Source organism: Rhinoraja longicauda, chromosome 2, assembly GCF_053455715.1.
Source record: "Rhinoraja longicauda isolate Sanriku21f chromosome 2, sRhiLon1.1, whole genome shotgun sequence".
Taxonomy (NCBI): domain Eukaryota; kingdom Metazoa; phylum Chordata; class Chondrichthyes; order Rajiformes; family Arhynchobatidae; genus Rhinoraja; species Rhinoraja longicauda.
Genome location: NC_135954.1, coordinates 107,745,709 through 107,763,829, shown reverse-complemented (window position 1 = coordinate 107,763,829; position 18,121 = coordinate 107,745,709). Strand labels below are relative to the sequence as shown.

At 46.8% G+C, this 18,121-nt stretch overlaps 1 protein-coding gene across 1 annotated transcript in view; it reads right to left on the bottom strand.

Annotated features, from left to right (window-relative positions):
• Positions 1-18,121, bottom strand: part of LOC144608118 (kinesin-1 heavy chain) — a 331,882-nt gene that overhangs the window by 140,085 nt on the left and 173,676 nt on the right. The window lies entirely within an intron of this gene.

Below are 18,121 nucleotides of genomic sequence, written 5' to 3'. Positions count from 1 at the left end.
GTCACTGTGATGGATGTTTGTGTTGGGGTTGTGTCTTGTGTTTTTGTACTGCTGGCTAAGTAATCTCGTTCTGAACGAATGACAAATAAAGCTATTTTGGATTTTGGATTTTGGATTATACCGCTGGGCTGCAAGCGGCCGAGGTGAAATATGAGGTGCTGTTCCTCCAATTTGCGGTGGGCCTCACTACGGCACTGGAGGAGGCCCATGACAGAAAGGTCAGACTGGGAGTGGGAGGGGGAAGTTGAAGTGCTCAGCCACCAGGAGATCAGGTTGGTTAAGGCGGACTGAGCGAAGGTGTTGAGCGAAACGATCGCCGAGCCTGCGTTTGGATACATTCCTTTGGATACATTTGATTTTTTCTTTTACAAAGAAATAAAGTATAGTTGAGAGATACAGCATGGGCACAGGCCCCTCGGCCCACCGTCCACGCTGGCCAGCGATCCCCGTACATTTGCACTATCATACACACAAGAGATAATTTACAATCCGTACCAAAGCCAATTAACCTGCAGCCCTGTACGTCTTTGGAGTGTGGGACGAAACCAGAGCTCCTGGAGAAATCCCACGCAGTCACGGGGAGAACGTACAAACTCCGTACAGACAGCACCTGTAGTCAGGATCGAACCCAAGACTCTGGCGCTGTAAGGAGCAGTTCTTACACCGCGTTACCCTGCCTTCCAGTCATAACTTTAGTTGCCGTTTGCTGCCCATTCACAGGGTACAAGCCACTGATGGGAGGACCACTTTTAAGGATGTATGAATTAATACACCAGATAGGTACATAATGCATTAATGCATTACTAGTGCCAGTGTAGCAACCACATTATAAATGGAGTGAGCAATCCCATTCCTGCTGCATTGAGCTGCCAGTTGTCATTGAGCCTTAGACAGACACAAAATGCTGGAGTAACTCAGCGGGACAGGCAGCATCTCTGGAGAGAAGGAATGGGTGACGTTTCAGGTCGAGACCCTTCTTCAGAGCCTTAATTCCAACACATTCCCTCAAGGGTAGACACAAAATGATGGAGTAACTCAACGGGACAGGCTGCATCTCGGTAGAGAAGGAATGGGTGACGTTTCGGGTCGAGACCCTTCTTCAGACCCTCGAGATACAGCTCAAAGATGAGAGGTTGGATTTATTACATCTATCCTGAATGTAACATATTCCTGCCTTTATTCTCAATAATGGAATCATCTTTACATTAAAAAGTCGCCACGGCGTCTAAATGTGCCGTTTTAAAATTTTAATTAGAAGTGCAAAATTTTGTTAAATACCACATTTCAATGAGTAAGCTCTTATTTTTAGAATTTGTGATTTACCATTTCTGGATTTGAATGGGATAAGGAGGAAGAGATCCTGCAAGAAAATTGGAGTTTATTTCTGAAGTGTTATTTAAGGCTTTTGGGGAAAACAAAAGAAACAGTATCTTGCCAAACACCGCTTGTTTCTTGTTTGCTTTGAATAGGGTGGGGTTTGAAAATAAAAGCGTTATACAATTGAGTTATAGCCCAGACTTAGAAATTGAAAATTTGGACAGCTACATGGATATGAAAGGTTTAGAATGACCTGGGCCAAACACAGGACATAGATGGGACATTTTGGTTGGCATGGGCAAGTTAAGCCAAAGGGCCTGATCCCAGCTGTATGACTCTAATACAAAGAGTGGCCACTGGGCAACAGAACTTTGGTTCTTCACTCCGAGTGCAGATGTGGAGCATGCTTAAAACAAAAGCTATGGTACCATTATTAAGGGGTTGGACACGTTAGAGGCAGGAAACATGTTCCCAATGTTGGGGGAGTCCAGAACCAGGGGCCACAGTTTAAGAATAAGGGGTAGGCCATTTAGAACAGAGATGAGGAAAAACTTTTTTAGTCAGAGTTGTGAATCTGTGGAATTCTCTGTCTCAGAAGGCAGTGGAGGCCAATTCTCTGGATACATTCAAGAGAGAGCTAGATAGAGCTCTTAAGGGTAGCGGAGTCAGGGGGTATGGGGAGAAAGCAGGAACGGGGTACTGATTGAGAATGATCAGCCATGATCACATTGAATGGCGGTGCTGGCCCGAAGGGCCGAATGGCCTACTCCTGCACCTATTGTCTATTGTCTATTCCTAATCATCATCCAGCAGATATGCTCAAGAGGAGGTTTCACTACTGGATCATGCTGGAGGAACCCCACAGTTACAGTTGTACAAGACATTGGTGAAGCAGTACTTTTCAGTTCAGTTTTCATCGCCCTGCTGTAGAAAGGACGTTATTAAGCCGGAAAGGGTGCAGAGAAGATTTAAGTGGATATTGCCAAGACATGAGGGCCTGAGCTATCGGGAGAGGTTGGACGAGCTAGGATATTAGCCCTTCGAGCGCAGGAGGCCGAGGGGTGATGTTATAGAGGTGTATAAAGTCATGACGGGAATAGATAAGGTGAATGCACAGAGACTTTTACCTGAAGTAGGGGAACCAGAGGACATTGGTTTAAGGAGAGAGGGGAAAGATTTAATAGGAACCTGAGGTGCAACTTTTTCCACACAAAGGGTGATGGGTACAAGGAATGAACTACCAGAGGTGATAGTCAAGGGAGGTGCTATTTAAAAGACATTTGGACAGCTACATGGATAGGAAATGTTTAGAGTGACATGGGCCAAACACAAGACAAAGATGGTATAAGAAAATAACTGCAGATGCTGGTACAAATCGAATGTATTTATTCACAAAATGCTGGAGTAACTCAGCAGGTCAGGCAAACACAGAACATAGATGGGACATTTTGGTTGGCATGGGCAAGTTAAGCCAAAGGGCCAGATCCAAGCTGTATAACTCTAATACAAAGAGTGGCCACTGGGCAACAGAACTTTGGTTCTTCACTCCGAGTGCAGATATGGAGCATGCTTAAAACAAAAGCTATGGTACCATTCCTGATCATATGCTCAAGAGGAGGTTTCACTACTAGATCATTCTGGAGGAACCCCACAGTTCTGAAACAAAACCGGGGGAGGAGGAAGAGTGGAAGGGAAGTAAAAGAGAAAGTCAAAGTCATGCAGTCCCTTTCTGACCAGCATTATCACCCGTTCATCAACCAATCTTAGTTGTGTGCATCTCTATCAAATCCCGGCAAGCCGTGGCCATGCCCATGGACTGGGAACCCGCCCGGAAAGCCGAAGGGGAGGGGGTTGGTGACAGCAGCCGAGAGGAGCAAGGCCGGTCACCTCATCATGGCCAAAGATCACCCAGTGGTATGCCTGGCTTGCCCGCTCACAGAGAAGAGAGTGGGATGGAGGGCCGGTAAGCAGACCGGCTGTGGGAGGCAGTCCCGCAGTGCCTCGACGTTGGAGTGAGCCGATGGAGGGCCTGCAGCAGCTTGGGGCCCAGCTGGATCGGACGCCGCTCCAAAGGGCCTAGCACGTGGACCGGACGCGGCCTACAGCGGAACAGAGTGGTGGGAGACGCCAATGGCCAGGCTTGGCCAGGCCAATCCTGCAAGGCCGTCAGCACAACGGGTCTTCATGGTCAGGCCAAGAACCCTGCACTAACAACTGGGGCTTGAAAATGGCGCTGAAAAATTGGCGACTGTACGCTGCCTCAGTGTATTACTACTTTATACTTGTGCTGCATTTGAGATGTTTAGATAAGAGGTATCTAAGTGCTTATGTACTGTGTAGTGAAACCTGTACTGATCTGTACATAAAAATGAATGTACTTCAGTGTAGGTGACAACAAATTACCATTGAACTCTTGCGAGACAATAGGTGCAGGAGTAGGCCATTTGGCCCTTCGAGCCAGCACCACCATTCAATGTGATCATGGCTGATCATGCACAATCAGTGCCCCGTTCCTGCCTTCTCCCCATACCCCCCTGACTCCACTATCCTTAAGAGCTCTATCTAGCTCTCTCTTGAATGCATTCAGAGAATTGGCCTCCACTGCCTTCTGAGGCAGAGAATTCCACAGATTCACAACTCTCTGACTGAAAAGGTTTTTCCTCCTCTCAGTTCTAAATGGCCTACCCCTTATTCTTAAACTGTGGACCCTTGTTCTGGACTCCCCCAACATTGGGAACATGTTTCCTGCCTCTAACGTGTCCAACCCCTTAATAATCTTATACGTTTCGATAAGATCTCCTCTCATCCTTCTAAATTCCAGTATATACAAGCCTAGTCGCTTCAGTCTTTCAACATTTGACAGTCCCGCCATTCGGGAAATTAACCTAGTAAACCTTCGCAGCACGCCCTCAATAGCAAGAATATCCTTCCTCAAATTTGGAGACCAAAACTGCACACAGTACTCCAAGTGCGGTCTCACTAGGGCCCTGTACATCTGCAGAAGGACCTCTTTGCTCCTATACTCAACTCCTCTTGTTATGAAGGCCAACATTCCATTGGGTTTCTTCACTGCCTGCTGTACCTGCATGTTTCCCTTCAGTGACTGATGCACTAGGACACCCAGATCTCGCTGCACGTCCCCCTTTCCCAACTTGACACCATTCAGATAATACTCTGCCTTCCTATTCTTACCACCAAAGTGGATAACCTCACACTTATCCACATTAAACTGCATCTGCCATGCATCCGCCCACTCACACAACCTGTTCAGTGTATTTTGCTCGTCCTAGTCGTCAGTACAAGACCAAGGCTGGGTGATTGCAGCATAGATAATGTAGTGTCGGCTTGCATTGAGGAGACTGCAGAAGTTAATTTCACACAAATTGCGTGAGACTGTACCTCCGCATCTGGAGTGGCAGCAACATGGATTGGCTGAGTGACGGACAACGTCAAGGACAGGAGTGGAGTGGCAGAGGTAAGAGTTCAAATGCTGGCTTTCTGAGATGCCAATGTATGCTCCATCAAGCCTCTGCTGCTCTTCAGGGGCTATACTTCCATTGTCATAAGGTCAGAAGTGATAGGAGTAGAATTAGACCATTCGGCCCATCAAGTCTATTCCACCATTCAAACATGGCTGATCTATCTCTCCCTCCTAACCCCATTCTCCTGCCTTCTCCCCATCATCTCTGACACCTGTACTAATCAAGAATAGGGTCTCGACCCGAAACGCCACCCATTCCTTCTCTCCTGAGATGCTGCCTGACCTGCTGAGTTACTCCAGCATTTTGTGAAATAAATACCTTCGATTTGTACCAGTATCTGCAGTTATTTTCTTAAAGAATCTATCTATCTCTGCCTTAAAAATATCCACTGACGTGGCTTCCACAGCACTTCTGGGGCAAAGAATTCCACAGATTCGCCACCCACTGACTAAAGAAATTTCTCCTCATCTCCTTCCTAAAAGAACGTCCTTTAATTCTGAGGCTTTGACCTCTAGTCCTAGACTCTCCCAGTCTACAGTCTCTCCCAATCTGCAATCTGCAGCCCCTGTGAGCACGTGTACCAGGCTTTTTGTTTGTGTTGCAGTGGAAGCCGAGACATTAAATACTGACTCCAAAACGATGCCAATAGGGTTGCACGTCACTTCCGAGCTGGCACCGAAGTGCTTCAATGTCGGTCAACCGCCCTTTGCCAGATTGTTGCCGGATTCCATTGTATTTCCCAATATCACGTGTTGTTTTACAGGCAAGTCTGCTCACGCAGAGAACCATTTTATTGCACATTCCTCTGCAGACTGTCCACTCGATATCGTGCTTTGCAGGAGAATTCGTGTACAGCCTTAACCTCTGTGGAATTTGCATTCAGTTCCTCCCACCCTAGCTGCAGGCTAATTGTACACAGTGACTCATCACTGGTAGATCCACCTCTAAACTGATCCTGAAATGGCACAGTCAGTATTTGAGCTAGGGCCTTGCTGTGTAAACTGGAAGGATTTTTTCACTCATAATAAATACATAGAAAATAGGTGCAGGCGTAGGCCATTCGGCCCTTCGAGCCAGCACCGCTATTCAATATGATCATGGCTGATCATCCAGAATCAGTACCCTGTTCCTGCATTCTTCCCATATCCCTTGATTCAGTTGGCCCCAAGAGTTATATCTAACTCTCTCTTGAATACATCCAGTGAATTGGCCTCCACTGCCCTCTGCGGCAGAGAATTCCACAGATTCACAACTCTCTGGGTGAAAAAGATTTTCCTCATCTCAGTCCTAAATGGCCTACCCCTTATTCTTAAACTGTGACCCCTGTGGTTCTGGACTCCCCCAACATGGGGAACATGGGGAATACAATTTGGAACTCCCCAGCTTGGCGGGGGAGGGGGGAGGGAACTGGGTCAATGAATGTCTACAGGATGGAATTGGATAGACGTACAATGTGTAAACATAGTATTTTGCCTGCCATCGCCATTGAAACACAATAATTTGCGGCCTTTACATCATCTCCTCTCTAAAGTGGCAATGAAAGGTCGTGAGTGTTTCTCAGAGTGTGAAGCCAATATTCATCTTTAAACCTCACTAAATGCACACTATTATAACATTGCTGTTTGTGAGAGCTTTGTGGACCTCATTTTCCCTGTATCACGCAGTGACTAGATTTCAGAGGCATGTCTTTGGTTATATATTAGTTTGGGACATCCTGTTTTTTTTAGAGATCCAGCATGGAAACAGGCCCTTCGGTCCACTGAGCCTGCACTGACCAGCACATTAAAACTATCCTACACACAAACGGGATTATTTGACATTTTTACACCAAGCCAATGAATTTACAAACCTGAGTTAGACACAAAAAGCACGAGTAACTCAGTGGGTCAGTTACTCCAGCTTTTTGTGCCTATCTTCGGTTTAAACCAGCAGTTCCTTCCTACACAACCTACAAACCTGTAAGTTTTTGGAGTGTGGGAGGAACCCGAAGACCTCGAAGAAAACCCACGGGGAGAACGTTCAATAGACAATAGACAATAGGTGCAGGAGGAGGCCATTTGGCCCTTCGAGCCAGCACCGCCATTCAATGTGATCATGGCTGATCATTCTCAATCAGTACCCCGTTCCTGCCTTCTCCCCATACCCGCTGACTCCGCTATCCTTAAGAGCTCTATCTAGCTCTCTCTTGAATGCATTCAGAGAATTGGCCTCCACTGCCTTCTGAGTGCAAACTCTGTACAGACAGCACCCGTAGTCTGGATCGAACCTGGGTCTCTGGCGCTGTAAGGCAGTAGCTCTACCGCTACACCACCCTTCCTCACACCTGGAAGGCAGTGTATTAATGCAAGTTTTTTTTTAAATCGACTTTTGCCGCAGCAAGAGACCAGTGGAGTTCTCATTTCTATTTCAGCAGGATTTCAACACAGCTGCAGCGTATACAAGCCTGCGCCTTGTCAATGCTCAGACAATTAAGGGGTTGGACACGTTAGAGGCAGGAAACACGTTCCCAATGTTGGGGGAGTCCAGAACCAGGGGCCACAGTTTAAGAATAAGGGGTAGGCCATTTAGAACTGAGATGAGGAAAAACTTTTTCAGTCAGAGAGTTGTGAATCTGTGGAATTATCTGCCTCAGAAGGCAGTGGAGGCCAATTCTCTGAATGCATTCAAGAGAGAGCTAGATAGAGCTCTTAAGGATAGCGGAGTCAGGGGGTATGGGGAGAAGGCAGGAACGGGGTACTGATTGAGAATAATCAGCCATGATCACATTGAATGGTGGTGCTGGCTCGAAGGGCCGAATGGCCTCCTCCTGCACCTATTGTCTATTGTCTATAATGAGATAGATGTCTTTGCACTGCAACCAGTAGTTTTTAATCTACTCTCGTTTGAGGACACAAATGTTAACTGTGGTACCATACTGCTGCTTCAGCTGAAAGCATGTAACTCAGCGTGGAGCAGTCTTGGAAAAAAAGACCTATCTGAATAATCAATAAACACAACAGCAAATTGAAGAAATTCGATTTTTGAAAAGTAAGACGCTTTTATGGAATAAATATATCAATAATATGACTGCTGGACCCCCTGCAGTTTGCATACAGGGCCAATAGATCAGTGGATGACACAGTCAATCTAGGCCTGCACTTTATCCTCCAGCACCTAGACTGCAAGGGGACCTATGCTAGGATTTTGTTTGTGGATTTTAGCTCTGCATTTAACATCATTGTGCCAGAGCTACCACACTCCAAACTCTCCCAGCTGACTGTGCCTGAACCCTTCTGTCAGTGGATCATCAACTTCCTGACGGACAGGAAGCAGCATGTGGGGCTGGGAAAGCACATCTCGGACCCGCAGACCCTCAGCATAGGAGCACCGCAAGGCTGCGTACTCTCCCCTCTCCTTTACTCTCTCTACACCAACGACTGCATCTCCACAGACTCCTCTGTCAAGCTCCTCAAGTTTGCGGACGACACTACCCTGATTGGACTGATCCAGGATGGGGAGGAATCTGCCCACAGACAGGAAGTGACACAGCTGGTGTCCTGGTGCCATCGCGACAACCTGGAGCTCAATGCTCTTAAGACAGTGGAATTGATTGTAGACTTTAGGAGAGCTCCCCCTCCCCTCCCCCCACTCACCATCAACGACACCACAGTCACATCTGTGGAGTCATTTAAGTTCCTTGGAACCATCATCTCCAGGGACCTTAAATGGGGGGCCACCATCGACTCCACAGTCTAAAAGGCCCAACAGAGGATGTACTTCCTGTGGCAGCTGAGGAAACACAATCTGGGTTTGACTATCAGGCAATGATGGTCCAATTCTATACTGCTATCATAGAGTCTGTCCTCACCTTCTCCATCATGGTCTGGTTTGGCTCAGCCACCAAGCATGACATCCGGAGGCTGCAACGGATCGTTCGCACAGCTGAGAAGGTTGTTGGCTGCAACCTTCCCCCCATTGACGAACTGTACACTGCAAGGGCCAGGAAGCGAGCGGGCAAGATCATCTCTGACCCATCTCACCCTGGCCACAAACTCTTTGAAGCACTTCCCTGTGAAAGGCGACTCCGGACTGTCAAAGCAGCCACAGCCAGACATAAAAACAGCTTTTGTCCACGAGCAGTGGCTCTACTCAACAACCAAAAGTCTGTAGCCTCCTTTTGCTCTGTTTATAATGTTTTATTCTTAATTGTTTACTGTATGTTTTGTCGTTACTTGCGAGCGGAGCACCAAGGCAAATTCCTTGTATGTATACATACTTGGCTAATAAAATTTATTCAATTCAATTCAATATTGAAGTGTATAAAGAATTAGCATAACATGCTTTTCGAAGGAATACCATGGAGAAACAATGTAATATAGAAAGATTGCATAAAGATAGGCGCAAAATGGTGGAGTAACTCAGCGGGACAGGCAGCATCTCTGGAGAGGAATGGGTGATGTTTCAATCGAGACCTTTCTTCAGACTGAGAGTTAGGGGAGAGGGAAACTAGAGATATGGAAGGGCAAGGTGTGAAAACAACAGATCAAAGCAGATGCTGATCTAGAAGGAAGTGTAGAACGGTTGAAGTTGGCTGAGCGGATGGTGACAACACATACAAACAATAAAATTAATGAAACTAGCCAATGAGCCTGGGTGCGGGAGGGATGGAGAGAGAGGGAAAGCAAGGGTTACTTGAAGTCAGATAAATCAATACCCATACCAGTATGAGTTGTAAGCTGCCCAGGTGAAATAGGAGGTGCTTTTCCTCCAATTTGCAATCTGAGGTTTTTAACTCTGACAGTGGAGGAGGCCCAGGACAGAAAGGTCAGTATGGGAATGGGAGAGGGAGTTAAAGTGTTTAGCCACCGGAAGATCGCGTAGGCCACAGCGGACTGAGCGAAGGTGTTCAGCAAAACGATCACCCAGTTTACGCTCAGTCTGGCTGGTATATAGAGGAGTCCACACATAGAACAGCGGACACAGTAGGAGGTTGGAGGAGGTGCAAGGGAATCGCTGCCTCACCTGAAAGGACTATCGGGGTCCTTGTAAGGAGTCGAGGGAGGAGGTACAGGGACAGGTGTTGCCTCTCCTGCGGTTCCATCAAGATTGTTACAAGATGTCTACAACTCTCAGGTTGCTTAGAACAGTACAGCACAGCAACAGGCCCTTTGGCCCACCATGTCCATGCCAAACATGATGCCAAGACCAACTCTTGCACATAATCCTCCATTCCCTGCAGATCCATAAGCCTATCTAAAAGTCATTTAAATGCCACTATAGTATCGAGCACCACCACCCCGGCCCCCCACCCCCCACTCTCAACGATGAGTTAAAGGCACTCACCACCCTCTGTATAAAAACTTGCCTCATACATCTCCTTTAACTTTGTCCCTCTCACCTTAAAGCTGTGCTCCACACTATTTGATGTTTCCACCAGACCATGATGGAGAAGGTGAGGACAGTCTCTATGATGGCACTATAAAACTGGACCATCATTGCCTGTGGTAGATTGGGTTTTCTCAGCTGTCACAGGAAGTACATCCTCTGTTGGGCCTTTTTGACTGTGGAGTCGATGGTGGCCCCCCATTTAAGGTCCCTGGAGATGATGGTTCCAAGGGGTTCTGACTGTCTGCACTATCTATGCCTAATTGTATTAAGGTTTTCAAAGTCAGATTGAATTGAGAATAAAAAGTATCCAAGAATATTGCAGGAAACTGTAAAACGTGCTGACTTCATTAGATAGCCGACACATTGCATATTACAGATGTGTTTATTAATTAGTGTATTCAATCCGAGCACAGGTTATATTTATTTATAACTTTCATGGGTGGGGAGGGGGGTTCGTCTGCAACCTACTAGGAAGGAACTGCAGATGCAGGTTTGCATCGAAGATAGACACAAAATGCTGGGGTAACTCAGCGGGACAGGCAGCATCTCTGGAGAGAAGGGATGGGTGACATTTCGGGTCGAGACCCTTCTTCAGACAAATGATTTATTTGCCGTTGACTGTGAAAGAACTGCAGAGGAATGACTCAGGCAAGAAACATGTGGAAACGAGATAAATTGCAATGTTGTGCATGACAAAAGAAACAGATCCAAGGTGTGACTAAAAAGATAAGATGCCCGATTGTTAAGTAAAACCACACAGAAAGACAAGTCTGATCCAGACAAGAACTGGTGCCAGAACAAGATAAGAATGCGCTGAGGGATGTGCTGAGGAATGTGTGTGATTCACTACTCAGGTATGAATACTCAGGTACAAATGTACTGTCTGTGCACAATTCAATGGTGTGGGACAACGAGGGGCAGCGAGTATGTAGCCATACCCGAGTTTCTCTCCCACACCCGCATGCATGAATAAAAAGGTATCGTTACTTTCTGAAGGTGACTCAGGTGTTTTTGTTGTCTGAAAGGGTATGGGGAGAAGGCAGGAACGGGGTACTGATTGAGAATGATCAGCCTTGATCACATGGAATGGCGGTGCTGGCTCGAAGGGCTGAATGGCCTCCTCCTGCACCTATTGTCTATTGTCTATTGAAAGCGCAGATTGAACTTTAACAACTGTGGGGATTTACTGTGTGGACAGAATCGGTGAAGGGGAATGAGTGCTATTTTGCTGGAAGCTTTGCGCTGAATACATCGCTTGGCACCAATGCTTCAGTCAGTGGGGTGATTTAATACTTTGTCAATAGTAGAACTTCTCCGCCACCTCGCCCCAAGATTTCCCATTTAAAAAGAGAATCTCTGCCTCACATGAAAGGACTATCGGGTTCCCATTTAAAATAACGGGACAATCTCCCTGGAGGATCATGGCAAATTCATCACATTAAATAATTAGCAGGAGATACACTGATTTAAAAGTCTTATCGATACCACATCAGTGAGTGGGAATGGCGAAATAGACGAAGGTCACTGTTTATTGTAGCACTTCAAATACTTGCATCAAACATTTTTACTGAGAAGTGTGCAGGAAGGAACTGCAGATGCTGGTTGAAATCGAAGATGGACACAAAATGCTGGAGTAACTCAGCGGGACAAGGCAGGGCAGCATCTCTGGAGAGAAGGAATGGGTAACGTTTCGCGTCGAGACCCTTCTTCAGACTGATGCCAGGTTTTTAACTGAGAAACGTCAGCAAATTTAACAGTAGGCAAGCTTTGCCGTGGCTTTGTTAATGAAAAGTAAGGCCCGATGCACTAGTATGTAGGTAGATGATATAATACACAATAAACTGTATTATAAATACACAATAAACAAGTTATGCATTCTTGTACTCTTACATGGGTATGACCGCACATTAAAAAAATCCCCTGCCCCCCTTCCTTCCCAACCTCAGCCTCAGGGACCTTAGAGTACCCCTAGTTCCTAAAACCCATTTCCATCACTGATAGAGGCAGTGTATTGCGCCTTCTAGCACTGGGCATTTGCACTATCATTTGCAAACTAAAATGTAGACAAATAGTTTATTTGCCGCTGAATGTGGGAATCCGCTGCGTGGATGGGCTCTGTGGACATGTACACAAATGGTTGTACCCCACGGCACGGGGACTGAGTGCCGCATAGTGGAGAGGCAGATCTCAACGTGTTGTCATCTGCCACGGAAACGGGGGAGTCATTTTTAAAGAGATAAGGATATTAGCCGCAACCTGTTGTATCCGGCCGCAGCTCAGGTCTGATTAATATTCCTGTGCGGGAAGACAATAGACAATAGACAACAGGTGCAGGAGGAGGCCATTCGGCCCTTCGAGCCAGCACCGCCATTCAATGTGATCATGGCTGATCATTCTCAATCAAGAGAAGGAACTGCAGATGCTGGTTTTAACCGAAGGTAGGTAGAGACACAAAATGCTGGAGTATCTCTGGAGTATCTCAGGCAGCATCTCTGGAGGGAAAGGATGGGCGACGTTTCGGGGCGAGACCCTGCTTCAGGCTCAGGTCACCTGTCGTTGCTGCTATTTAGATTTAGATTTAGAGATACAGCGCAGAAACAGGCCCTTCGGCCCACCGGGTCCGCGCCGCCCAGCGATCCCCGCACATTAACACTATCCTACACCCACTAGGGGCAATTTTTACATTTGCCCAGCCAATTAACCTACAAACCTGTACGTCTTTGGAGTGTGCGAGGAAACCGAAGATCTCGGAGGTCACGGGGAGAACGTACAAACTCCGTACAGTGCAGCACCCGTAGTCAGGATCGAACCTGAGTCTCTGGCGCCACATTCGCTGTAAGGCAGCAACTCTACCGCTGCACCACCGTGACCGCCCATGGTGGCGCAGTGGTAGAGTTGCTGCCTTACAGCGAATTCGATTCTTCCCGAAAAAAATGCCAAATGGAACCATCCAGCCAGTTTACGTCTCAAAATCAGCCCTGCCGCAGTTGTGCAGATATCCACGAGCACCTTCCAGCAGGGATTATGACGATTCAAGAAGGTTGGAGCTGGCTAGTACCAACTCTAGAGGACCCCTACAGGAAAAGCAAAACAAAATAACACTGACTTTGCAAGCAACGCACACACGTCCGTTGAGGGATTTTTTTCCGAGAAACATTTCCTTTTGGTTCTTGGGAACCACCAGTTCGGTGCTAAAGAATTAAAGCCTTTTGAATGGGGAATTGGCTGATGTTGAGCAATCTGACACTGTCGGGTATTAGGCAGATTAATTACTTAAACTGATAACTTGAATTAGGAGACTTGTGATGTAACACTTGCTAATTACCCAGCTTGCATTAGCTGGAGGTTTATGTAGAAAGCTGTTAAAACCGAAATTGGATGATCCAGTGATTAGAATTAATGTTTGTTTAACAACCATCCCAGAAATATCTCAATTACTAGATTGCTTTGGCAAATCCGCACAAAGTTACCCACATCCTTCCTTTCACAGTTCCCATCTTCCTCGACTGATGGGTGGTAGGTGATATCAGGTGACTGATTATCAACCCAATCAATGGCCAAGCATTAACATTTTGCTTGCCATCTTAGAACGTAGAGATAGGAACACAAATACAGGAATGAGTACAGGAACATTCAACCCCCTTGGTCATCTACGATTCCCTTACCTTGCCATCCTTATTCCTCCTCCACATGCTGACCCGGCACTTTGATCAGCTGGCCTTCTAAACAACTTCCACACCTGTGGATTTATCCAATAACAACTGCTCCCAATTTACTCTTGTTAGCTCTTGCCTAATGACATTATAATCTGTCTTGCACCAATTAAATACCTGCCCCCAACATCCAGACTTGTCCCTGTTCAAAACATTCTTAAAACTTATAGAGTTGTAATCACTATCTCCAAAATAGTCTTCCATCGTAACTTCAGTCACCTGGCCAGTCTCATTTCCCAATACTAGATCAGTATGGTTCTTCCTCGAGTCAGACTATCCACATACTGTTTAAGGAAACCTTCTTGAATACACCTAACTAATTTTGCCCTGTCTAATCCTCCAGCCCTAGATACATAGGCAATAGGTGCAGGAGTAGGCCCTTCGAGCCAGCACTGCCATTCAATGTGATCATGGCTGATCATCCACAATCAGTACCCCGTTCCTGCCTTCTCCGCATATCCCTTGATTCCGCTAGCCCTAAGAGCCCAATCTAACTCTCTTTTGAATGCATCCAGTGAATCGGCCTCCACTACCTTCTGAGGCAGAGAATTCCACAAATTGACAACTCTCTGGGTGAAAAAGTTTTTCCTCGTCTCAGTTCTAAAGATTCAAGATTCAAGATTCAAGATATCTTTATTTGTCATCCAAAAAACAAGTTTTTTTGGACGAAATTTAGTCCCCCACAGTCCAATAATAAAAGCAATAAAACAAGCAAATTACACAACCCCAACCAACATACAAAAAAAAGAAACATCCATCACAGTGAGTCTCCTCCAGTCCCCTCCTCACTGTGATGGAAGGCCAGAATGTCTTTTCCCTTCCCCTGCCGTCTTCTCCCGCGGCCAGGCTGGTGTCATTGCCACGTTTCAGGCCGCACCGGACGGTGACGGGTCCGCAGCGGGCCGACCCAAGCCCCGCGATCCGGTGCGGGTGAACACGCTGTCGCTGCTGCTGTTGCTGCACGTCGGGGCGGTCGTGGCTCCCGACACCGAAGCCCCCGCCGAGCAGAGAAAAATCCCGTGGCCTATTTCAGGCCGCGCCAGACGGTGAAATGTCCGCGGCGGGCCGACCCAGGCCCCGCGATCCGGGGCTTGCGAACACGCCGACGCTGCCGGAGCTCCCGATGTCGGCATCCACGCGGCCCGAGCCTAAGGCGAGTCGCAGCCGCTCCCGCAGCCTCCGAGGACGGCCGACTCCGCTGATGGTGAGTCCAGTCGGCTCTGCTGATGGTGAGTCCAGTCCGCGGGCTCTGCGAACCGGAGCCCTGGAGGCCGCCAGCTCCAGGAGTTTGGCCGATGGTAGGCCGCAGCAGGAACGGAGACCGACCCAGAAAACAAAGGTCGGGTCTCCGATCGGAAGGGACACATTTACAATTTTACAGTTCCCCCCCCCACACACACATAGTACACAACCACAAAAACACGACATCACATCTACAATTAAGACAAAAAAACAACAAAACACAGAGACAAACGGACCGCAGGTAAGCCGCAGCTGCTAGGGCAGCGCCGCCATTTTGGTCAAAAATGGTTTAGTCCTTATTCTTAAACTGTGGAACCTGGTGCTGGACTCCCCCAACATCGGGAACATGTTTCCTGCTTCTAGCGTGTCCAATCCCGTAATAATTTTATATGTTTCTATATGATCCCCTCTCGGCCTTCTAAATTTCAGTGTATACAAGCCCAGTTGCTCCATTCTTTCATCATATGACAGTCCCGCCATCCCGGGAATTAACCTCGTGAACCTACACCGCACTGCCTCAATAGCAATAATGTCCTTCCTCAAATTAGGAGACCAAAACTGCACACAATACTCCAGGTGTGGTCTCACCAGGACCCTGTACAACTGCAGAAGGACCACTTTGCTTCTATACTCAACTCCTCTCGTTATGAAGGCCACTAGCTTTCTTCACTGCCTGCTGTACCTGCATGCTTACTTTCAGTGACAGATGTACAAGGATACCCAGGCCTTGTTGTACTTCCCCTTTTCCTAATCTGACTCCATTCAGATAACTATCTGCCTTCCTGTTCTTGCCACCAAAGTGGATAACCTCACATTTATTCACATTATGTACCACCAGATACAGCGCGGAAACAGGCCCTTCGGCCCACCGAGTCCGTGCCGCCCAGCGATCTCCGCACACTAACACTATCCTACACCCACTAGGGACAATTTAAAAAAAACATTTACCCAGTCAATTAACCTACATAGCTGTACGTCTTTGGAGTGTGGGAGGAAACCGAAGATCTCGGAGAAAACCCACGCGGGTCATGGGGAGAACGTACAAACTCCGTACAGACGGCGCCCGTAGTCAGGATCGAACCTGAGTCTCCGGCGCTGCATTCGCTGTAAGGCAGCAACTCTACCGCTGCGCCACCGTGCCGCCCTATCACAGTGAGGAATGTGGAGGAGTCACTGTGGTAGATGTTCATGTTAAAATGTATTTTGTGTGTCCTGTTGCTTTTTATTGTTATGACTGTATGGCAAATGACATTCCTCGTATGTTGCAAAACATACTTGGCTGATAAAGTTTTATTGTGATTGTGATTGTGATTAAACTGCATTGCCATGCATCTGCCCACTCACCCAACCTGTCCAAGCCACCCTGCATCCTCATAGGATCCTCTTCGCAGTTCACACTGCCACCCAGCTTTGTGTCATCTGCAAATTTGCTAATGTTACTTTTAATTCCTTCATCTAAATCATTAATGTATATTGTAAATAGCAGCGGTCCCAGCACCGAGCCTTGCGGTACCCCACTAGTCACTGCCTGCCATTCTGAAAGGGACCCGTTAATCCCTACTCTTTGCTTCCTGTCTGCCAACCAATTTTCTATCCATGTCAATACCCTACCCCCAATACCATGTGCTCTAATTTTGCTCGCCAATCTCCCGTGTGGGACCTTATCAAAGGCTTTCTCAAAGTCCAGGTACATGACATCCATTGGCTCTCCCTTGTCCATTTTACTTGTTACATCCTCAAAAGATTCCGGAAGATTAGTCAAGCATGATTTCTCCTTCGTAAATCCATGTTGACTTGCTCCTGTTACTGCTATCCAAATGCGCTGCTATTACATCTTTAATATTCAACTCCAGCATTTTCCCCACCACTGATGTAAGGCTAACTGGTCTATAATTCACTGCTTTCTCTCTCCCTCCTTTCTTAAAAAGTGGGATAACATTAGCTTCCCTCCAATCTACAGGAACTGATCCAGAATCTATAGAACATTGGAACCACCTCCTTGAGTACCCTGGGATGCAGACCAACAGGCCCTGGGGATTTATCAGCCTTCAGTCCCATCAGTCTACATTTCCTGACTAAAGTGAATTTCCTTCAGTTCCTCCGTCACCCCAGGACTTCTGTCCCCTAGTACATCTGGGAGATTGTTCGTGTCTTCCTCAGTGAAGACAGAACCAAAGCACCTGTTCAACTCGTCTGCCATTTCCTTGTTCCCATAATAAATTCACCTGTTTCTGTCTTCAAGGGACCCACATTTGTCTAAACTATTTTTTCCTCCTCATATACCTAAAGAAGCTTTTACTATCCTCCTTTATATTCTTGGCTAGCTTACCTTCGTACCTGATCTTTTCTCCCCGTATTGCCTTTTTAGTTTGGCTTTCTGCCCAACCAATTGTTCAAGCTTTTTTGATAATAGACAATAAACATTAGACAATAGGTGCAGGAGGAGGCCATTCGGCCCTTCGAGCCAGCACCGCCATTCAATGTGATCATGTCTGATCATTCTCAATCATTACCCCGTTCCTGCCTTCTCCCCATACCCCCTGACTCCGCTATCCTTAAGAGCTCTATCTAGCTCTCTCTTGAATGCATTCAGAGAATTGGCCTCCACTGCCTTCTGAGGCAGAGAATTCCACAGATTCACAACTCTCTGACTGAAAACGTTTTTCCTCATCTCAGTTCTAAATGGCCTACCCCTTATTCTTAAACTGTGGCCCCTGGTTCTGGACTCCCCCAACATTGGGAACATGTTTCCTGCCTCTAACGTGTCCAACCCCTTAATAATCTTATAATCTTATGATTGCAACATGCGCCTTCATTCACATTCAACAAAGAAACTGACAAGTTACTAAAGAATCTTTATCAACTTAATTCAAGTTGATCTTTAAAAGTTCCCCAATACTTTGGCTTCCTGCTCATCTTTGCTATGTTATGCGTCTTCACTTTTTTTTAATCCTTGACTTCCCTTGTTGGCCAAGGTTGCCTCTTACTCCTCTTAGAATC